General features: G+C 41.8%; 1 protein-coding gene and 1 long non-coding RNA gene across 4 annotated transcripts in view; one reads left to right on the top strand and one right to left on the bottom strand.

Annotated features, from left to right (window-relative positions):
* MSI2 (musashi RNA binding protein 2) overlaps window positions 1–5,643 on the top strand; it is a 398,820-nt gene extending 393,177 nt beyond the window's left edge. For all 3 annotated transcript variants that reach the window (XM_029611878.1, XM_029611877.1, XM_029611875.1), the window contains one exon: window positions 2,445–5,643. The gene's annotated coding sequence lies outside the window, so the exon portion shown is untranslated. The remainder of the gene's footprint in view (window positions 1–2,444) is intronic.
* A 1,635-nt stretch (window positions 5,644–7,278) lies between these two features.
* On the bottom strand, window positions 7,279–9,043 carry LOC115096780. The gene is made up of 3 exons (XR_003858141.1): window positions 8,905–9,043; window positions 8,145–8,579; window positions 7,279–7,628 (listed from the first exon to the last, which is right to left on the bottom strand). It is a non-coding gene; the product is annotated as an uncharacterized LOC115096780 (long non-coding RNA).
* Between the last annotated feature and the right edge of the window lie 5,332 nt (window positions 9,044–14,375).

Genomic DNA, 14,375 nt, shown 5'->3' with positions numbered 1-14,375 from the left:
TTTAAAAGCCTGGGAGCCACCGCTACCCTTCACTGTAAGAGCCCAGGATCCAGCAGTGACCTCAGATTTTCTAGCGTATTTGAAGGGTGGCGCCACCTCCATGCAATAACCAGCAGGAGGACTTCAGTCACCCTGGACAATTGTCGGGGGCAGCATGGGAGAAGAAAATAGAGTTATACATGGCATTTGTGAAAAAGCACATGACCTACCTTAATGGACCCTTTCCCCATAAATCCCTCCCCATTCCTTGCAGGCTCTTCCTAGCATAGGTCATTTCACTGGTTTCTCCCCCATTCTATGCTTGCTCCCAGTGGAGTCCATTGTGTTGCTTGTCAATATTAAACAATTTATTTTATTTATTTATTATTTATTTATTTATTTTATTTAAGATTCTTATATACCGCACAATGGGTAGGGGACTATCCGTCTAGGCGGTTTACATATTTGCACATACACAAGCAATATTACACATTAACAAACAAGTCATAAAATCATATACAAACACATTAAAATTCATAAAATAGTCAATTAAATTACCAAAAGTAATGTAGTAAACTTAATATAAATTGTATGCATGAGTGAAAAGATGAGTTTTTAACAATTTTTTAAATTCTGTACGGTTGGCTGTCAGACGGATATGTTCAGGGAGTGAATTCCACAGTAGTGCAATTTAACACACACACAACCCCCCCCCCCCCCCCCCCCCCAATTTGAGGTTGTTATCTTGATGTTTCAGTAAATAATATTATTCTTAAAGTCCCTTCCAAAGCAACACAGGAAAATGTTTCAGAAGTGAGAGGGGGGTATTCAAATTTTTTGAGAACAGTAATCAGTTTGTGCTGAAGTCCAAACCAGCCTAGTTCCCTTTTCCATTCTATGAAGAAAAAGTGAACTGGGTTGCTATCTTTGTTGATGTTGTGGACTGGACCAGCAGCTTTGAGCCTACATTTGCCAATTGACCCATGTCAATCCAGTGATCCAGTCCTGAATTTACTTCCTCCATCCCTGCTTTTACCGTCCCTCCCAAATCGCCATGCATGGAAACAGCTGATTCCCTTAAGAAAACCAAAACTGGATCAACCTCTTTAGGTTGAGCTTGGGTGGGTTGGCAGCTCTGAATTGCACATCAATGCATCAAGCTGGCACTGGCTTTGTGTCACTTGTACTTTTTTTTCAGGATTTCTGCAGCTTGAATTAATAGCAGGAGACGGATTTGTCCCCTTTCAATATCATCAGCTCTTAAAGTTGAATGCATGCGGTAGAGACAATAGAATATGGGAAATGATTCAGTAGCAGCTAAGGGGCAGGGAAGGGAGGAGATTATTTTGCTGTGAGAGGAGTTGTAAGTTTCAGCCATAGCTAAAGGCCCTTAACACAGCTGATCATTAAAACTAGGAAATAACCTAAATGAGTTCTGGATGGACATCAGAGCCGGAATCAAATAATGCAAGTTTGAAAGATTTCCCTGCTAATTAGTTGTCTGTGGCGACTCATATTGACGCAGCTGTGTTTGAGTTTCAAGTTCATGCCTAGGGCTTGCGACCAGTGCTGCATAGGTCGCTGGTAGCTGCAAGTACTACAGTGGCTTCAAAGGGGTTTTGGATGAAAATATGTAAAAAAAAAAACTGGATTTCCAACCCCCCCTAATTTCCCCTTCTTCCATATTTAATATTTGCAAAAACACAAGCTGCCAGAGTTTCATCTAAAAACATACAAAACCACTCTACTGCCCCGGTTAAAGACGACAGACCATCAACAGCAGGGATCCCGTACTTTGGGCATCTAAGATGGCCAGAACACAGAACCTGAAAACCACAAATGTTATTAACACACAAGGGGAAAAGTTTTATCTAACTGTTCCCCTGGATTGAGGGGGCACTGAGAGTGGGTCAAAGTGCCTCAGCTGTCTAAGCAGCACTGCACCTGCGGATAATGCATGACCCACAATGCCAGGAGGGCGGTGCCTAATTGGCAGGAGAGGGAGGAGTTGCCACCTCATTCAAGGTCAAACAGGCTGATCCAGGCCTGGTTTTGTCCCACTGCATACATAAGATTTGTAGATCCGGTTTTCCCATTGATTTGCCTTAAGAAACGCAGAAAGACAGAGACATGAATACAGTGGGGCACGACCAGGACTGGATCAGCCTGTTCAGTTGACCTGGATTAGGGAAGGTAACCTTGAGAGCTGCAAATGGGAGTGAGCTAGGCTGAAAGCTCATGTGTGGAAGCAGAGGGGCCAGTCCACTTTAAAAAAAAAAAAAGAAAGAAAATCAACAAATGTTGTTTAAAAAAAAATAGAAAACACCCTGATTACCTTTCTTTTAAGCCCATCAATCCTAAGATACAACTTTGTCTGCTAATTAGTTCTTTGCTTGTAATTAAGTGATTGATTGCGAAGAGACTCACCTTATTTTTTCCTCCTCCTCTTTCCTCCTTTCCCCCAGGCTAGATCTGGATGTCCGGGCAAGACTGGGAGAAGTTACTGATTTGGTTCCGTGCATAGGTGATGTCATCAGACTTTGAGTTCTACATCACCGACAGTACCACAGACCAAAAAAAAAAAAAAAAAAACCATAGCAAAACCCAGAGGTGGCACATCACGGACTGTGTTTCTCTCAATTCTCTTTACCATCATCTCATGATGCTGCTGTACTATATATATATACATATATCAATATAAAAACCCAACAGCTTTTAATAATAACCTGTAGATATAAGTCAGGGCTCACTCATGTTTCCCTTTGAAATTTATTTGAGCTTCATTTTTATTTTTTGGGGATGGGAAGGGAAAGCGGGGGGAGGGGGGGAGATGTTGGTAAAAGGTTTGAAGTAGATTGTAGCCATGTAGAACGTTTTCTTTCATTTCTTTCTGTGTTTTGTCGTGCATCTCATAAATAACTGTTAAATTTTCCTTTTTTTTTTTTTACTGTTTTAAGGGTGGGGATGGAGGGGAATAGGGCATTTAGCGTTTGGAGAAGCTGAAAATGGTTTAACTGGTGAGTCGCCACCCAACTGATAAACTAAAAGGAAAAAAATCAAATCAAAATGCAGCTGGAATTTAACGCACATTGAGTTAGTTGTGGAGACTCATCAGGGGCAAGGAGGAGCATAGACATCAAGGAAAGGGAGGGGTATGTTATTTTTTTGCGGGGGTAGAGGGAGGGGTTTTACATCATGAAACGGAAAACATTAGACTTTGTAGCATGTCATTGAAATGTTTTCTTTTTTTAATTCTGTAGTGCCTCTTTGGTAGCCCAGTTATACCTGTTTTCGGCAATAAGGTCAGGACCACAAGATTTGCCTGGTGGTTCTTTTTTTTTTTTGCTTTCTCTGAGTGCTTTTCTTGCTACTGTTGAAAGAGGTGAGATTCTAAGGGGTTTCGATGTTTTAATTTTTTAAATTGTGAATTCTGAAAAAAAAAATACTGTAAATATTATTCCATTAACTACATATTAACTTAAGAAAAAAAAAATAAAATATTTTTGTGATGGGAGTTAGTCCTAAGGCAGTTGCTAGTAAATGGAAGGAGAAAAAGTATGAGGCATTTAAATCCTACATCTACTGCCCGGGGACTCTCCCCTTAAAGACAAATTCACACACACACACTGTTTGGCTTGCTCTCTAGGTGTTTAGACCTGGTAAATGTCCTAGCATTAAATCAGTCATATGTGCGCAGCTTATAAAGTAACAGTCTTGTAACAAAATCTGCTTTTCCCAGACTGAAACAAAGCTCAATTTTAATATTTAAAGTATTTAAAACTTTTGAAGCACACCATAAATATATATTTTTTGTATTATTTTAGTTCTGAGATTAACAATCGGATTGAGTCACTGTCCAGTCATTTCAGCTGCTGTGTAAAACCTGCTCTAGAGACAGACAGAGAGGTCTTTCTTTGCCGTGCCTGCTGTAGGGAGGAGGCATGTTAGAAACTTATATTTTAATCTTTCAAATCAGTTTTTTTTAATTATTATTATTATTTCCTATATTAACAAACTAGGAAAGCAAGAGAAAACTTGGTTTTATTTTGAATACCTCAGTGCTGCAAGTATCATCATAGAAGTGATGGGAGATTAATTTATTGTAGATGTTGAAAAAAAACTAAGTAAAATAGAAAAAAACTGAAGTTTGTAACATCATTTGCACTGTGACTGGTAGGGAAAAAACCTGACAATTTCCTGTTTGCACATGTTTAATATTTTTGCTGTTATATATATGGTCCTCCAATGGGGAGATTTATGAAGGATATTTTTTTTATTTAATTTTTTTTTTCATTTTAAAATATTGGTGAATAGGCCTGCGAGATAAACTTACAACTTGGTATGTGGCATTAAGAAATACTGGAGTAAGAAATTGCCTGTTATTTCTAAACCTAATATGCCAAGTTCTAGTAAATACTTTATTTTAAAGTTGTGTTACATTTATAAATTTGGTACGTTAGGTAGAAGTCAGTATAAGACACTGAATAAGAGGTTTCTTAAGAACTCCAGCACAAGTTGGTTTTGTTTTTTTTTTTTTTTGTTCTGTAAATTTTACTAACAAGTACGGTAGGATTTAATATAGGTGATTTGATAGAGCAAAAAATATCTCTAAACAAGGTGGCTTAACAGCCAGAAAGAAAAATAGGTTTTTGAGTTTGTTTTCTGGAGGGGGATTGGGAATTGGGCGTTGCTCTTTAATTTTTTTTTTATTTTTTTTAAATCCTGTTTTCTGTGTAATATTTTATAGCAGGGGGTTTGTATTTTTTTTTTAAGCAGGGTGAGGGAGATGCTTAATTTTTTCACCTTCTGCTTTCTGAACAACCAGGTGAAAATAAAGCAAAATGCTGGATAGATACTTAAAACTTGATCAAGTAGCAAGCAAGAGAAGAAAACAAATTAAAAAAATAACAGTTATTTACATTTAATTAAAACAAATAAAAGCCTATAATATCTTGGGAATTCACTGTAGAAGAAGAATCGGGGAAGGTGTGGGGTTTTTAAAAAAAATATTTTGTCATTGTTTGTACTGTAAACATATTGTTTCTTCCCTCTTTCTCCATTCCCTGTCACCTCATAAGACTATTCTCTGTTGTATTTTAATAATGTAAAAAACAAAACAAAAAAAAAAATCAAATAGCGTATCTTGTACACGTGCTGTCCTGATACCAGTGTAGTGGCTTTCTCCCTCCTCTCCCCCTCTTTCGACTCTAGTAAATTTTGGTAGATGTATCGTAATTAAGATTTAAAAGAAAAGTATATTAACTGTACGTAATCAGATTTAGGACCAGTAAGGATAGAACTTTCTCTTATTTAAGAAAAAAAATTACTGATCATTTTATGGACAGGGTTTTTATTCCTTCTTTCTTTTCTTGTGATTAATTTTTTTTCTCTTTTTTTTGTTTATCTTATTTTGTCAATCTGATGTGGTTTCAACTAACCAAAGGTCTTGCAAAGTTTAAATGCTGGCAAACTCTTTAAAATAATAATAATAATAGTAATAATAGAAATGTAAGGCATTTTTGTAGATCTCCACCCTTCACTTTAAAAGAAATGAAAGGGTGTGCCATACTACCTTAAACACTAACGCTAAATATGCAGAACTGGATTTTTTTTAAGTTATATTAAAAAAAAAAAAAAAAAACATAAAAAAGCAAAAAAAAAAAAGAGGGAGGCATGCTATACTCTAATGATTTTACTAAGAGAAAATATTTTTTTAAAAATGCTCAGAAGAAAATTGATACTCTTGTCAATATGTTTTAAATGTTTATATACCTTTTAAGAAGTCCCAGTGGCCGATAGCACAAATGTCTTGGCACCAGCTAGTCCAGTGGCTGCCGACACTGAAGTTTGCTTTAGTCATCCCTCCCCGTCCCCAGCACACACCCTAACTCATCTAGGAATCCATCTTGAATGATTTTGTCAATTACATTGCAGGACCAGGGACTAGCTCCATCTTTATCTTAATCAAGTACACAAGGAGAGAGGGACCCTCCTCCCTTTTGCTACACTCAGCAGCAACATCCCAATCTAAAATCTGTTCCCACCCCCCAGCACTGAGAAGAGCCAAGGGAGGGGTTTGCTCATGAATCTAATTTCTCGTCAGAGGCATTTTCTGTCTTCCTATCCCCAAAAGCTTTATGGGATTCGATGTTCCACAAATCCCACAACATTCTCTTGGAGGGAGTGAGAATTTAAAGAATGCCCCCCCCCCCCCCCCACACACACACACACACAAAAGCCAAAGTAGCCCATGTATCCTGGTGCTCAAGAAGTTATCCATGCAGCATGCTACACACGATTCAGGGTTCGTTTTTTTTTATTTGTGCTCAAATTTGAGAGCTGCAGAAAGAGCAATCACCGAACACGCTTGGACCTGGTGTGAAAGTGAAAGCAGAAAAGCGATAAAGTCCTTCCTGCTTAGCACGTGCACTGAAAGCGCCACTTGCAGTCTGTGGAACACTAGGTCCTTTGCCAGAGTCACTGTGCTGTTGTAATAAATTTGGCAACAGAGCAGTCCTGGGCACACAATTTAAAGCAAACACCCTGTTGCATTTGGATTTTTAGATTTATTAACTTGCTTTTCCAAGCCTAAGCTCAAGGCAAGTTATGCTTCAGGTATTTTCTTGTCCCCTAAGGGCATTGTTTACTAAGCATTCTTCCTCTAGACACACAGAACAGGAGAAAAACCTTAGAGAATCGGGCCCTAAGTTTGTGTTTGAGGCAATGAAGAGTGACGTGTCTTGCCCAATGTCACAAGGAGCAGCAGTGAAGAAGTAGGAGCTGGACTCTGGTGTCCCTGGTTCTTAGCTCGTGTCTGTACCCACTAGGCTACGCTTCCACCTCAATAACTTGAGCAGTAATATGCTCCCATGGAGGGGACACACTGCAAGGCAAGTCTGTAGCTCAGCAGAATAACAGGAAATAGATCTGCTTTATGGGAGCTGTTGGTACTTGTGACCTGGACAGGCCACCTTCAGAGACAGGATAATGGGCTCACTGGACTTTGGTCTGCCTCAGCATACCACTTCTTCTGTTCTTATAAGCTCCTTTATACCTACGATCCAAAGACATGACAGTTTTAGGTCTGCTAGAGAGCTGCCTAGACTGAGCCACTTCTGTTCCCTGAGAAAAACAGGAAGTACAGCTTGTACAGCGAAGTAATGAGGATAAAACCTGGACTGGACCAACTTTTTTATTTATTTATTTATTTTTAACGGCATGGAAGAGCTCAATGGCAGCCTTCATCAAAATTTCCACTGTGCGGTCTGGGAGCTTATGGTGGGGATTTTTTTTTTTTTAATTCCTTTCTTTTCTGTTTATATAATCAAGGATGTATCATGAAGTTTTTTTTATCTCTGGGACTTTTCACCTTCCTTTTCAAATGAAAGAAAACAGAGAATGATTACTGACGAAGCCCTCTGCCCCCTTAGGTGTAGGTAATGAAGCCGGAATGTCCTGGTATTTGAGATGCAGGCTGTGATGCTGTAGGAGGTTTGAGTGTCTCTCATTCCACCAGAACTTAGAAGCTTTGTGATGCTGGGATATTTTGGACCTTGCCTTTTCTCTTTCAAGGAGAACCAGCTGTATAGACTGATCCAGTCCGAGTTTTATACCCTCCAGTGGGCACGTGGACTTGCACATCTGGATTTCTATGTAAAAATCAAAAAACATTCAAAATTTATTACAAACATCTTCAACAGCGAACATGAAAATACACAATATTAATGTAGTGAGAAAAGGACCTTCACACCCATTAGCAAAAGGCCAACATACAGCCACTTCAGCTCAAAACTCAAGTTTAAAGCTAACAAAATATAAATATTGGTCCTCAGGTTTTTTAATGTCCACAGTGTCCTTTAATCCTTTATTGTAAATACTTCTTAAATGCTTTTTTAAATCTAATTTTAACTATAATAAAAACAATACTTCCCTTACTTAGAAATTGAGTCCTTTTCAGCGTACCCCACGTGATCACGTTTCATGGTATCTGCTGCTTCAGCAGTAAACCTTAGAAAAACCTTTCAGTAGGGCAATGCCAAGGACTTTCATCTCAACAGAATTATGTGACTTTTTTAAAGCATGCATGAGGAGTAAAAGCAGAACTGGAGCAGCCTAGAGGCAGGTACTTTTTTTCTAGATTCAAGGAACTCCATTCTCTTACTCACCTTGCCCAGGCAGTGTCGAAGCTACTTTCCCTTGGGCCTGATGGAGGGAGGTAGAAAACGGATTCATTCAATAGTGACAACGAGGAGCTTTAAGTTTCCAGAGTAGATGTACTGCAGCAAACCTCTTTTCGCAAGGTGACATTACTGAAATTCTGCATTAACCATTGCCGGAAAAAAAGATTTGTTTCACCTGTTCAACTGGGCCATCCATCCCCATGTGCGGAATTTGTATCTCTTCCTTGAAAGCTCAGTCTGCAGCCTATTTGGTGAGAGGCTACACTGAGCCCAGAGTGCCAGTGTATATCTGCCCTTGACTTTCAGGGCCCCCTGTTCTATTTGTTAGTTTACCCTCCATTTTACTGCAGAGTGGAACTAGATGATGAAGCCTGACTTTTCATCTTCATGCATGTGCTGACATCACAAAATGCTGCTGTCCTGAGCAAAAGAAGAACAAAAAATACACTTGGTCCAGAATTAAGTTTCAGGCAAAAAAAACAACGAATAACTTGCAAGGCAGAATTGTGCACAGCAGTCTAAAACCATTTCTTTGGCTCATGGATTTAATTTCCTGCAACTGCAAAAAATTAATTCACAGAATAAACTGTGCAGGCAAAATCTTTTTTTTTTTTTTTTTGCATGCAAGTTCCCCCCCCCCCCCCCCCCCCTCCAGAAATCACCGAAAATTAAATCCCTAAGCCACAGGCACGAGGTTTCAGGACTGTGCAAAGCAGACTATGGCCCCCTTTCGACCGAAACTTACATCTTAATCCAATGACTTTTTCGGTGAGCAGATACAACAGTGTTCAAGTTAAACTTTTTTCTGTAAGATCAGCAGAATGGAGATGGAAATCATGTATCCTTCATAACAGGACCCCTGGAACATGCCGTGATGATCTGTTGGAACATGTCAAAGCAATGTTTGTCAAGATGTAAAAGGGCCATTTCCTTTTATACTTGGTTACTGCAGAGGGGGAAGCGTCATACAAACTTATTGTCAAATAGCACCAGCTGCCTGCTTGACGACATTAAACCTTTCTCCCCAAGGAAAAAAACAGGTTGAGCTTTGTATTCTGTTCTCACCATGCAAAATCCAAGCATGCAATAAGCATGATCATTTCTGCCCTGTAAATCTGGCAGCCATGACCTCAAAATGTTAGACACTCTGCCCCACAAAGTTCATTCAAAGATTTACGTTTTTTAGTGTGACTTCTTAGGCCGGATTTGAGGATTCTGGAGGGGATGGGTACAAGTCTCCTGCAAGCTTGCAGGCATTCTGCACGCACAGTTCATTTTTCCATTCGTCTCCAGTAGAAGCCACTGAGCCAAAAGCTCATACCCTTTCCATCACACTGTGAAGGAAGAAGCCAAATCCCACCCCTCACCCCTTGGAAATAGATAGAGATCATGTTGCTCTCGTTTGAACTCGTGCAGCTTTTTGGCACTGGCCAAAACTGTGCCCAATAAAAAATCTTGTCAGTCCTAAAAGATATACTCGTGAAACCTTAAATCTGGCCACCTCACCCTCTCTCGACAGCTTGATTAAAATAAAGCCTGGCCTGTCCTCGTCGCTCGCTCTCTCTCTCTCATAATGTTCATTTTAATTTGAATTCGTAGCTTGGACTTTAAGGTAGCATGGCTGTTTTGCTGTAAATTTTGTTTTCCACTGTACAGCAGTTTACAGCTAATGAATGTTTCACATCTTGCTAGACTAGTTAAAATCACTGGGTAATTGTTGGTGACATTGACGACCTGACTGGTGTTGAGATGATTTATTTTTTATTTTAATTTTGTTTGTTTGCTTTTTTTTTTTTTTCCTTCCCAGCTATAAAGTAACAGCGTCTTTAGTGTGAATGAGGGCTAGGGGCGTCGCCACACAAAAAATACCATCCGTGTTTTCATTTTCCTTTGCCATTAACCAAAATGCAGCACAACAGAAAAAAAAAATGTTAAAAAGCAATATAGTTTACATCATTCTTATTGAGGGTCATCTATGGTTTATGAATTCTGTATAAGATTGTTTACAAAAACAAAAAAACACTAACATCTGTCTTCTGTATTTAAAAAGAAAAAAGCAAGGTTTGGTTGGAACTTTCTAAGAATATTTTTTTCCTTCCTCCTACGATGGAAGAAAAACGGGGTTTCTGAAGAGGAAGCCAGGCGGGGCGAGGAGTTGTGAGGGGTTTTGTTTGTTTGGGGGATTTATTTTTTGGCAGAAACTACGCTGTCTGTTTCCACAGTCCTGGTGTACTGACATTGTAAAGCTTCATAAAAATGTGCAGAATCAAACCATGTTCACATGTTAACACTACCAGAAGAGATTCTGTAAGCTAAGCAATACTTCAATATACTGTAATATTTTACCAAAAAAAAAAAGTTAATAATTACTTAATAAGATAATGTCCAGTGATCTGTCCGAACGTTTTTAATCGAACAGCCCGAATGTATCGTGTCTGGGGGGGGGCAGGGAGGGGGATTGTGCCATTTCTTTTCTGATCAACAGGGCATGGATCGTGGTGCCGCATTCTCGGAAGAAAGAGAGAGTCGTCCGTGCTTTACCTGTAAACCGTCCCGGAGGCTGCGTGGGATTACGCGCATGTCGTTTCACATGGCTAGATGGCAGCAGTCGCTCACTGAGAGGCCTCCTTCCCCCCTCCCCCCATGGACTAAAGGGATTTTTCCTCATTTTATGTCTGTATGGGAGGGGAGGGGGGAATGCTCCATCTGTCAGGCCTCCCCCCACCCCCACCCCCCGTGTCTTGTGAGTTTGAAATTCTAGCCGTGGCACGTGGAACACGGGTTCCACGCTCACAAAAAATAACCTAATCTGAAGGCACTGTGGCAGACTTGGGCCCTTCCTTTTCTACTTTGCTATGAACTGATATGAACTTTGGTCGTGGCTATTTTTTTTATATATATACATATATCTGTATCTATATATATATATATAATCAAACATCTTTCAGGTCTTTGTGTATGGGTTTCTGAAGCCCTCTTGTAAATTGCAAAATTGTGGATGGGGGTCTCTCACATCACAGATGTGGAAAGTATAATTTTATATTTGTATTTTCAAATAAATAAGTTTGTGAAAGGTTTCCATCCTCTACTGTGGTCCAGAAATCAAAATGTGTTTGTCTGACAAAAAGTTCAAAAAAAAATTAAAAAAAAAATTAAAAAATAAAATAAAACAAAATTGTTTTGAACAGAGGTGTACTGGTATCCTTTCACGTGCCATTTCTCAAACAAAACAAAACTGATTCAGCAGCAGAAGTTGGGCTAGTTGGTGTCTGAAGGCCCTTAATCCAAAATGGCCAACCAGCTTTCAGTTAGGGGCCATTTTGGTAGGTAAATTATTTGACGAAACAGAAGTAACCATTTGTTTACAGAGAGGGATGATGGATGTCTGGAATAGCCTAGCAGCAGAGGTAGTAGCACCTAGAACCATAAGAGAATTTAATGCAACCTGAGATAGGGAGAAGAAATGGGGTGGGGACTAGTGCATGTTGACATTGTCTTAAAACACCATATGCTCTGCTCGAATCCTCTATCCTGCACAGACCATTAAGAGAGCCAAAAGGAAGAGAAGATACAAGCCAGCATGCATGGAGAAGCATTGCAGCTGCATTAAGCTTCCAAGAGCAGGCACTGAAGCTACAGAAAGGCTGGGGTATATTCTTAGGCAGGAGAGACTGGGGGGTCCCTCTCACCCAGCATCCACTGTGCTGTCTTCTGAGGAGCAGTTGGTCACCCCAATGGAATCTGTAGCCCACTATGGATACACTCCTGGCCAGTCCAGTAATGGTATGTCCAGTTTAACTGGTTGAGGAGGTTCGGGATCAGACTAGGTTCTACTGAAATTTTTATTGACAAGTACAGATATAAAGGGGGGGGTGGGGGGGCCTTAATTTCATCAGGATCACCACAAAACAGCCCGAACACGGGTAAATATAAAGGAAGGTTGAACCACTATGGCCCAACACTGTCTTTCAAGGAGCCTACTGTAAGTTGCTATGCTGTCATCTTGTGCTTTAGTTTCTGGAAGTCAAGAGAGAGACCATAGAATGAATCAGCAAAAAAAGGGGGAGGGAGAAATTCTCCCCCTTTCAGAGATGCCCTTGGGGAGAGGGGGAGCCTGTAGGGTTACCTGTGGACTTTTATTAGGTAACTTAAGACCTGTCCATGGAAACACTCCCTTGCAGCAAAATCTCAAGTCCAGCTCAACCTTTTTGCAGCCTGTAAGCTTTTTCTAAATCCTCCAATAATGCAAGAGTTCTTATATCAGCGTTCTTTGCTTGGGTAACCCTGACAGAATTATTTAAAGCCCTCCTTTTATTGCTGGAAGAAAGACTCCCAGGAGCCCTGGGGGGGAGGGGGGCGGTGTCTCATTTCTTTCTTGTTTTTGTTTGCAATGTGAGCTGTTGGATTTCCAGGCAGGCGAGTGCATTTACTGACCGCTGTCTGCTGAGATTTCAGAGCTTGGGCTTTATTACAATGAGGCTCCCTCGGCCGGGTGGGGGGAAGTGAACTGCAAGGAGCTGAGGCATGTCAGGAGGTTAGAATGAACTCATGGCGCTCCCCCCGGAGGGGGATGACCCCGGGTCCTCCACATGTTTCAGAAGGAGGAATTGGAACCCCTCATTCCCTTTGTCCTCCAGGAGCTGGGAATTGAGGGGCCCCCTGTGGATACGCTGACAGCTTCACTGCCCAAAGATATGGACCCTGTCCTGGTGGGACTCAGGGCTCCGGCAAGTTCTTTTCCCTTCCATCCTATGCACAAATTGTTGCTCCTCCGGGAATGGGAAGCTCCCGAAGCAGGATTGCGTGTCAAGCTCTACCCCCTCCCGGAGGATTGCTTGGACATGCTGCGGATTCCCACGATAGATTCTTCTGTCTCTGCGTCACCAAACACACTACTATTCCAGTAGTGGGGGTCATGGCCCTAAAGGACGTACAAAATCGTAAACTCGAAGTCCATTTAGAACGCATCTTCGATGTTCTAGCTTTGGGGGTCTGGGCGACGATCTGCAGCAGTCTCATGCAGCGGCAGGTCTTAGGTGGGTTCAACAACTGCTCAGCACCCAGGTCTGCAGTGGCGGAGCAGGCTGAACGGTTGGAAGGCGTCATCGCATACGGGGCAGATGCGCTGTATGAACTCCACATCCAGGCGAAAGCTATGGTCTCGGTATCCGCCAGAAGGCTCCTCTGGTTGCGCAATTGGTCAGCGGACCCGTCTTCTAAGGCGCACTTGGGCACATTGCCTTTCAAGGGCAAGTTGCTTTTTGGAGAGGACCTTGAGTAGCTTATTAACTCCTTGGGGGAAAACAAGGTTCATAAGCTGCCTGAAAACCATCCGAAACAATCTAGGTCGTTTACGCCCTCCCATCCTCGTTTCCGGGGTCAACTGAGATATACGCCTCATGGGCGCGGTGGCTCCTCTAGAAGTTATTCTTCCCGGTCTCAATCTTGGACCCAGCCTTTTCGTGGGCGCAGGCTCTTCTGCGAGGGGGCCTCTCAGCATGCCACCTCCAAGCCCGCTTCACAATGAAATTCGGTCGACCCATTCCTCGGTCCCCTATCTGGGGGGTCGTCTTTCCATGTTCTTCGAGGAGTGGGTCAAAATCACGTCGGACCAGTGGATTCTCGAGAGTGTCCGAGACGGTTACGTCTTAGAATTTGCTCAAGACCTGCCGGACCTCTTTGATGTCTCTCCTTGCAGTCGTCTCAAGCGGGAGGTGGTGGACCAAACACTTTCCAGACTCCAGAGTCTGGGCGCCATTGTCCCAGACCCGCAGCAGGAACTCTGCGCCGGCCAGTATTCTATTTACTTCATGGTACCCAAGAAGGGCGGTGCTTTTCATCCGATCTTGGACCTCAAGAGGGTCAATCGGGCCCTCAAGATTCCACATTTTCGCATGGAGACCCTGAGAGCGGTCATTGCGGCGGTTCATCCCTGCGAGTTCCTTGCCTCTCTCGAGCTGACAGAGGCCTACTTCCACATTCCGATTCACCACGATTACCAGAAGTATCTTTGCTTCCACATCCTGAACTGGGATTTTCAGTTTCAGGCATTGCCCTTCGGCCTCGCTGCCGCACCACGCACCTTCACCAAGGTCATGGTGGTGGTGACGGCTGCCCTCCACTGAGAAGGAGTCCTAGTCCACCCCTATCTGGATGACTAGCTTGTGCGGGCCAAGTCGGAGAGTCGCTGCCGACAGGCGGTAGATCGGGTTCTAG

This window comes from Rhinatrema bivittatum, chromosome 8, assembly GCF_901001135.1.
Source record: "Rhinatrema bivittatum chromosome 8, aRhiBiv1.1, whole genome shotgun sequence".
NCBI lineage: Eukaryota > Metazoa > Chordata > Amphibia > Gymnophiona > Rhinatrematidae > Rhinatrema > Rhinatrema bivittatum.
The sequence above is the reverse complement of the archived record's forward strand: the minus strand, read 5'-3'. Positions and strand labels throughout refer to the sequence as shown.